Consider the following 8,291-nt stretch of genomic DNA (forward strand, 5'->3'; position numbering starts at 1 on the left):
AAGTTGTGAGTCAATGTTCTGGGGAAGCGGGTTGCTTAATATATTATGTGGGATTGTCACATAAGCAGTCGGAGTTTCCACTTGATTTTTTCAGGCTCATCCCTATTTCAGGACATTGCCTTCCTATTGACTGTAGCGGGTACTCTTCGTTTCACCAAGTCCATAGATTAGAATGGAGGCTGCTTATTTTATTCCAGGCGTGTTAAAGCTCTGAAGTGTCTCCCCCTGCACACACTCCCTTTTTTCTTTTTTTGATAACTTAGTTTCTTCAGACAATCGCAACGTGGGGTGGTGATAGTGCCTGTAGCTGATTCTGGACCAGTGACAGATGGGAAACAGCCGTAGATAGTGAGGGTGGGATGATCTGTTTTTGGCAGCCCCTCTGTCGTTGCCTGCGCTCAGAATAGCTGCTGCCGTGACCACCCTGGCCTTCTCGTGTGGGTGTCTAGGGAGGGGCTGCAGCAGCTGCTGCCAATCACCCTACAACGATGGGAGACGGTCCCGGAAATAGAATTTCCCATTGGGATTGTTACACTTGGGGAATCAGTCCATCTTTTCACTGAATAGACCTTTAGAGAGATATCGGTTCCCCTTTCTCTCTCGAAGGTCCACTGGAGGCCTCTCCCACCCTTCCAATCCCCTCCCGCCCAGAGCGATCAGTTTCAAGGACATTTTAGATGACAACTGCTTCTAGTATGGGTGCTGCCACTGCCACAGCCCAAAGGGATTTAACCTCTCACTCAAAGTTTGGAACTGAAGCATGGGGAAAAAACACACATTTTAAAAAGTTGATTATTTTTGTTTAAATCTGCCCATTGGGGTTTCCAGAGCAGTTTGTGAAAAATGCATGTAAAATGGATTTATATATATATATATATATATATATATATATATATATATATATATTCCAGCTGCACAAGAAAACCATCTGATTATCATCTCTGCAGAGTAGGGGTAGTTAACATGACAACCCAGTTCTTGTCAGTAGAGGGAGGACCCAGGAGCCTGTTTCCCATTTTCCTCAACTGGCATGGCCATCCCCCAGCCACCTCTCGCCTTTTTTAATAACTCAAAAGAGGCCATGTCATCAAGGGTGCAATCAGTGGCTGTTAGTCATGATGGCTATACAGTGGTACCTCGGGTTACAGATGCTTCAGGTTACAGACACTTCAGGTTACAGACTCTGCTAACTCAGAAATAGTACCTCGGGTTAAGAACCTTGCTTCAGGATGAGAACAGAAATTGCACGGCGGCAGTGGGAGGCTCCATTAGCTAAAGTGGTACCTCAGGTTAAGAACAGTTTCAAGTTAAGAACGGACCTCCAGAACGAATTAAGTTCTTAACCCGAAGTACCACTGTATATTGCATACAATATTGGAGTCACTATGCCTCTGAATACTAGTTGGTGGCAGCACTATTGCACTCCACATGTTCTGCTTGTGAGCTTCTTCTAGGCATCTGGTTGACTACCATAGGAACAAAATTTTCAGCAAGGTAGGCTACTGGTCTGGCCAAGCAGGGCTCTTCTTAAGTTCTTAACCCCAGGTGCATCACTTCCTGTAATGAAGCTAAAACATCTCTTCAAGGTACCATTCATTCACAGTTGAGAAGAACTCTTCACTGTGTGCTTGGCATTTGGTTGAGAACATTTATACTTTGTGTGTAAATTCACCTTACAACTGGGCCCTCAGATTTAAAACGAGTCTTCATTACAAGTAGTATAAGACTTAAAATAAGTCTTAAAAACAGTTCTTAGCTTCACCTGCAAAAATGCTCAAAGAGGAGGGGAGGAAGAAATAAGGTGTGCCTTTCTACCCTTCAGTGCTTACCACGTTACTGTCAAGAGCTCTGGCTTCTGCCACTGTCACCCCCTACTTCTTAGAAAGGGAGGAGATATCAGTTGTTGCTTGGGTAATGACGGTAACTTGACCTATTCCTGTCCTGTTTGATGTTTGCCCTGACTGTCTATGGTTGTCATGGAGATCTGGCAGCTGAACTGATGTTTTGAGTGGCAGCAGGGGGTGTCCCAGAGATTGAGAGGTACTGGTGGGGGTGCTGTCTCCAGCATTTGATGTGAGAATTCACAGTTCTCCGCTTGAAAGGGCTTGGATTTCAGGGTGGGTCTGCTAGTCTGAATTCTTGATGGGGTGTTCAAGCACTTTTGAGCATCGCTCCCCTCTGTGTGGCACACAACATGTCACTGGCGCTTGGAGATGGAGAGGGGCAGATGAACTGAAACTAGTTCATCTGCCCCTTGCATTGCTCCTAGGTCCAGGGTCCTGCTGGTCTTTTCCTGCTGCAGCCTGCCTCCTTCAATCTAGCCAGGGAACTGGGAGGTAAAGCCAGATAATAAGCCCTTGAATAATGTCACATGAAACCTTCCTTTACTACTGGGTCCAGAAAAGCATTGCTGGCTCCATGTAAGCTGCTCCCAGATAATGCCAATGGGCAAAGGTTCTCCATATTCTCTAGTATTTTGTCATTGGCACCCATCCCAAATTGTAGTTTTCACTGTCGACAGAGGATCAAAGTGGGCAATTGCGTTTTAGCCTTTCTGAGCTAGTCACACATATAATTGAATTGTGTGTCCTCATAGTGCAGTTCTACCATATTGGGTAGGCCTTACCGCCACAAAAGGATGCAGCCTTAGTAAAGTGACTACTCCCCTTGTAGTCTAATGTACCCAACATAGGATTCTTAGGCCTATTTACCCTGCACCTAATGTACTCCCACCACTGGATTGGGAAGTAATGTGGGACATACACCAATAGTCATAATTCATATCTACCCTGTCTACATTTTGATGCATTTTCCCCAAACTGGTGCAATCTGAATTGAGAAAAAGAACAACCTAGCTGTGTTATGTATACACAGCCTTAAATGGGATCAGAAAAGTGATGAAATAACTATTCATTTTGCTGCATTTTTAGGCCACCTAATAACAAAGTTATCAAGGACAATTACGATAAATGTTTATTTTTAGCAGTGACACTAATTTCCAAGTGGAAACTCAATGCCACCTTCAAGTGCTTAAAATGGAAGCACAATAGTTGATTGTTTACTTCTATGTCTGAATTTATATCATATTTTCTCCCAAATAGGCAGTTTTCTTATTGAAAATATTCCTAGCTTTTGCTTTTAGGGCATACATATATCAGGCCATAATCCACGTATTCTACAACTGTAACCAAGCGCAAAAGAATTCAACGAAGCCACAGAATTGTATAAAAGAAGAATAGTTCATCTCAATACAGTCAAACCTCATGTTACGTTTGCTTCAGGTTGCGTCCTGCAGCGACCCGGAAGTACCGGAAAGGGTTACTTCCAGGTTTCGCCGCTCGCGCATGTGCAGACGTACAAAATGACGTCACATGCATGTGAAGAAGCGGTGAATTGCGACCCGTGCATGCGCAGACGTGGGTTGCATTCTGCTCATGTTGCGAACGAGCCTCCGGAATGGATCCCATTCGCAATCAGAGGTACCACTGTATAATTTTGGGAACAGATTGTAGTTCAAAATAATTATAAAATGTAATGCTGAAAACACCACTTTGAAGCATATGATGTGGCCATGCCCTATGGTGTCTTCTTTCTGGTCAGAAATTAACTTTGCTTTTGCAAAATCCTTGGTGTTTGCAGATATCCACACACTCTCTAATTATATTTTTGTGGTGTGGGGACTGATGAACAACAAAAGTGAATCCAGCAAGCCATTATGGTTCCAAAGATGCTTCTACTACAAGACTTGAAGGATAAACACCCACCATCTCCTACTAAGTGGTCTGAAGATCTCACTGGTTTTTATGCATTCAAATGCATTGCTTTCTCATTTAGATACCTGTTTGGACACATGGAGTTCCTATACTAAGCTATACCTTTAAGATATAATTTTTGTTAATCTTATCACTAATGTCAGCTGATGTTACATATTTCTTTTTCTGTCATATTTGCAATCTTAAAAAAAATAAAAATGCAACATATCCATACAAATGATACATTAGATGGGCATCACATAATCTGAGAATATGAAATGGGGCAAAATTTACTAATTTCCTGAAATGTAGCCTCATACGGGAAAAAGGCTTTTTGTCTATAAGTGAGATACAAAGAGTTTATAGGGCTGCAAAGGATTAATATGGCTGCATTAGAATACTGGGCAAAGGTACAAAACTACTCTGTATATATTTGCAAGGATCCTACTTTATAATATCTTTGTCTTATCAGCCGAAAAACACATTTTGTACTTTCTTATTTTATACACTGTTTTACAGAGAGTACATGCATATCATTTAAAATTAGCTGGTAGCAAAAAAACTGTTACCATGAGCTTTTAAAGCACTGATCTTGTTGACTGGGGGTGGGGGTAGCACTGATCTGTTGACTGAGCAAATATTTTTCCCTGTAAACTACAGAAAGAACCACTTAGATAGGGCAAGTCATAGTGAACAGAGGCGACTTCCACAAATGGTGGGTCACTCAGATCTGATTTTTCTGTGTGAGCATTTGACAAGTTAGCTTCCTCACATTCCAGCTTCTTCATTTATAATATTCATTGTTATTTTGCCGCTGGCCATCACACACCAGTGGTGAAGTTTGGTAGACTGTATTTGGGCTGCGTTTTTCTGTTCCTTTCAGCAGTCACGACAGTTATCTTGCATTAAAATGAGGAAAAACAGGGTTGTGGTTTTTTTAGGGGGGTGCATTTATTTATTTATCTTAAAACTGAGATCTACTGCAAAAGCGATACTGTAAAGGCTTTGCACAAGGGGCACTGTAGTAACTTTGATCATCTTATGCTGGGGTGGAGGCCATGGCAGCAACATCCATGATCATGGGCGTAGCTAGGGGGGAGTAGGGGGGCAGCTGCCCTCCCCCTAAATCAATAAAAATCAATAAAAATACATAGCAAACTGAGTTTCTGTCCCCCCTAACAAAAATCCTGGCTACGCCTATGTCCATGATCATCCAGATTTTCACTGTTTTATGAGGATACTTTAAGGAAATGTAAAAGAGATACTGTTGAAGTGGCCTGGCAAAAAGGGAACTGGACAGATGCTGAAGAAATCAGAAACGGTTTTGAAGAGAAACCAATGCACCTATAGTATGTAATGGCTGAATTGCCTTGCACCATGGCACCCAAGCCATATGGAAACTGCTGTTAGTCTCCATCTGTACCGCCCACCCTTTGAAGCTTGCCACACTTTTGACCAAAGCACTGGACACAAGCATAGTAAGTTTTGACTCCATATGCAACATCAGTTTCACAAGAGAACAACAGCTGACATTCCTGCATTGCAGGGGGCTGGACTAGATGACCTGCACGATCCCTTCCAACTCTACAATTCTATGATGCTATGAAAAGTACGAGCCCTGCTGGCTGTTTTTCTTCTTCTTTTTAATTACTTTGCTGTTGACTTTTGTTGTTGTTTGTTTCTGTTTTTGCAGGATCCACTGGTGTAAATCTCCTCCCTTCCTCTGCTCTGGCCACTGACAGTGCTCTGTCTGCACGAGTTGGTCATTGATGTGTCCTTCCTTATGTTTTGTGTGTATGTGTGTGTGTTAGACAAATCAAATCAAAATTACCGAAGGTTGATTTAGAGAGCAGGCAAGAGGGTAGAGTCCCTGGAGTTTATTAGCAAGAGATTCCTGCAGCAGCAGCTCCCCCAAGTGGGAGAACAATCAATACCAGCAGCAAAGCTGCAGAAGAGCAGGAGCCTGTGTGCAGCAGGAGTGTATACAGCACTCTGCAGTGCCATGGCTTGCAGTTCACTTGACCCTTGTAAGAGGCAATCCAGTGGCTAAGAATCCCTAGGTCTTGGAGAGCCAAGTTCAGATCCACACACAGCCATAAAGCTCAATAAGTCAACTTGGACCCAGTCATTTTTGTTTGTTTGTTTGTTTGTCCCAGCCACTCAGGGCAGCTTCCAACAAAACATTAAAAACCACAATAAAACATCAACCATTAAAAACTTCCTTGAACAGGGCTGTCTTCAGATGTCTTCTAAAAGTCAAACAGTTGTTTATTTTCTCTCACACACACCTTAATCTACCTCACAAGGTTTCTGAGGTTCATTCCTTGAGCTCTTTGAAAAAAAGGCAGGATATAAAATTTTTTTGCTCAGTCCGAGGCTCTGAACCAAGAGCCATAGAGGAAACAATATGCAATGGCTGTAAAGAGTTAAATAGGTACATGTACTTGTGACCATAGAATCATAGAGTTGGAAGAGACGATGAGGGTCATCTAATCCAACCCCCTGCAAGGCAGGAATCTTTTACCCAATGTGACGCTTGAACCCACAACCTTGAGAATAAGAGTCTCATGCTCTGCCGACTGAGCTATGCCAGGTCTTCAGAGATCCATTAGAACACAATTCAGAGGGACTGTAAACTAAAGCACATCATAGCAAAAGTCCCCTGGAATAGCTACAGAGTGTCCCAAGAATTCAGCCCCATAATAATAATAATAATAATAATAATAATAATAATAATAATAATAATTTATTATTTATACCCCGCCCATCTGGCTGGGTTTCCCTAGCCACTCTGGGCGGCTTCCAAAAGAATATTAAAATACAATGATACATCAAACATTAAAAGCTTCCCTAAACAGGGCTGCCTTCAGATGTCTTCTAAAAGTCTGGTAGTTGTTGTTCTCTTTGACATCTGGTGGGAGGGCGTTCCACAGGGAGGGCGCCACTACTGAGAAGGCCCTCTTTGAGGGAAGGGTACTCCTTCTATCCAGCACATTTGCTTAGGGAAAGAAACCCATGCGTGTCTTACATGTGTTGTGACTTCATTAAAGCTGGAGAGCTGGCAGATATGAGCTAGATGAAAACCTTGGAGAAACCTGGATTTCAGTTCTACTCAAGGCACCAACTTGCTCAAAACAAGTTATTTATTTGCAAAATAGGGATTTTGAAAAGGACCTACCTCATAGGAATGTTGTGAGAAACAAGGAGGGTAAAAATATACTGTACATCACATCTAGATTCAATTGCTATATGCAACGGTGGCAATAAAATAAGGGCTCTGAAGTAATTTGCATGTATTTTCAATCCAGTATTCATCTTCACTCCAACCTGTGGCGCTGAATTATTTTCTCAGAAATAGACTTAATTGGTAAAGCATATGAATTTTATTCTGACAGCAGGGTGCACAATGTTTTCACAAATGCCGAGATAGTAAACAAGGAAAGAGAGGTTCATATGAGCTTATAAAGGCCAGAGGAATACGTGCTGAAGTAGAGGGAACAGATATTAAGATAAAGCAAAACTAAACAGAGAGCCGCGTTTAGAACAGTCAGGCAGGCCACTTGCCATTATGTAGGTACACCATGTCTAACATCTCTGTATGGTTTCCCCAGCCTTTCGCACATACTGTGCTGCACTATTTCTGCAACCGTGACAACTGGAAAATTGATTTCTATCTTGGGACTTCCGGGATAGCGCGAACGGGTAATGGCGGATTCTCTCCGAGCTCCGGAGGGAATCGGCTCCGTCGAGGACGGGTCTTGCCGTGCCGGCGACACGGGGACCCTTAAAAACCGCAGGCGCGGAAGCCTGCGGACTTCGTGACTCGGTGGGCACCTTAAGCGCCCTCCCCGACCCGCGAAGAGCCTTTTTAAAGGCTGCGGAGTGGACTGGGGAGCGGCGTGGTGCTGAGAGTCCATCGCCACCTCGGCGGAGCGAAGCCGCGAGCCAGGACCGAAGAGCGCTATCTTTCTTCCTGAAATTGGACTGGAAAATGTAACCCGTGAGTAGAAGGAAACTTCGGCACTAAAAGATTTTATTCTTGAATTTAAGTACGATCGGGGGGACATGTTAAAAAGGAAGTCCACACTCCCCCCCCCCCACTAAAGGACCTAAAGCAAAGAGAGATCACTAGGTCGGAAAAGACGCTGGTGTTTAAATAGATAACTTTCATAAATTGGACTAAGAAGTATTTGCGCTGGAGAGGAAAAGAGAGGAATTTCAGAGGTCTTCTTTTTGGGTTGACCCCCCCCCCCCTAGACCCGGGAAGTGCCCTGTGTGTGAGCCCGAGGAAAAGAACAAGGAGTTTGACAGCTGTCAAAAGAGCTGTCAAACGGGAGATTAAAGATTGGAACTGTGTTAATAATATCTTTTTGGATTAAAAGTGCTACATTAAAAGTGAACTGATTGGAAACAAGGTGACTGTGAACAACAAAGTAACGGACTGTTGGAAAGGAATTGATGGAAATCCCCCTGGAGGGAACTAAAGACATTGCAATGGCTGCAGAAGGAAAAGTATGGGCGGAGATAAAAAGAATGTTT

This window comes from Podarcis bocagei (assembly GCF_964188305.1).
Source record: "Podarcis bocagei genome assembly, chromosome: 1".
Classification (NCBI taxonomy): Eukaryota; Metazoa; Chordata; class Lepidosauria; order Squamata; family Lacertidae; genus Podarcis; species Podarcis bocagei.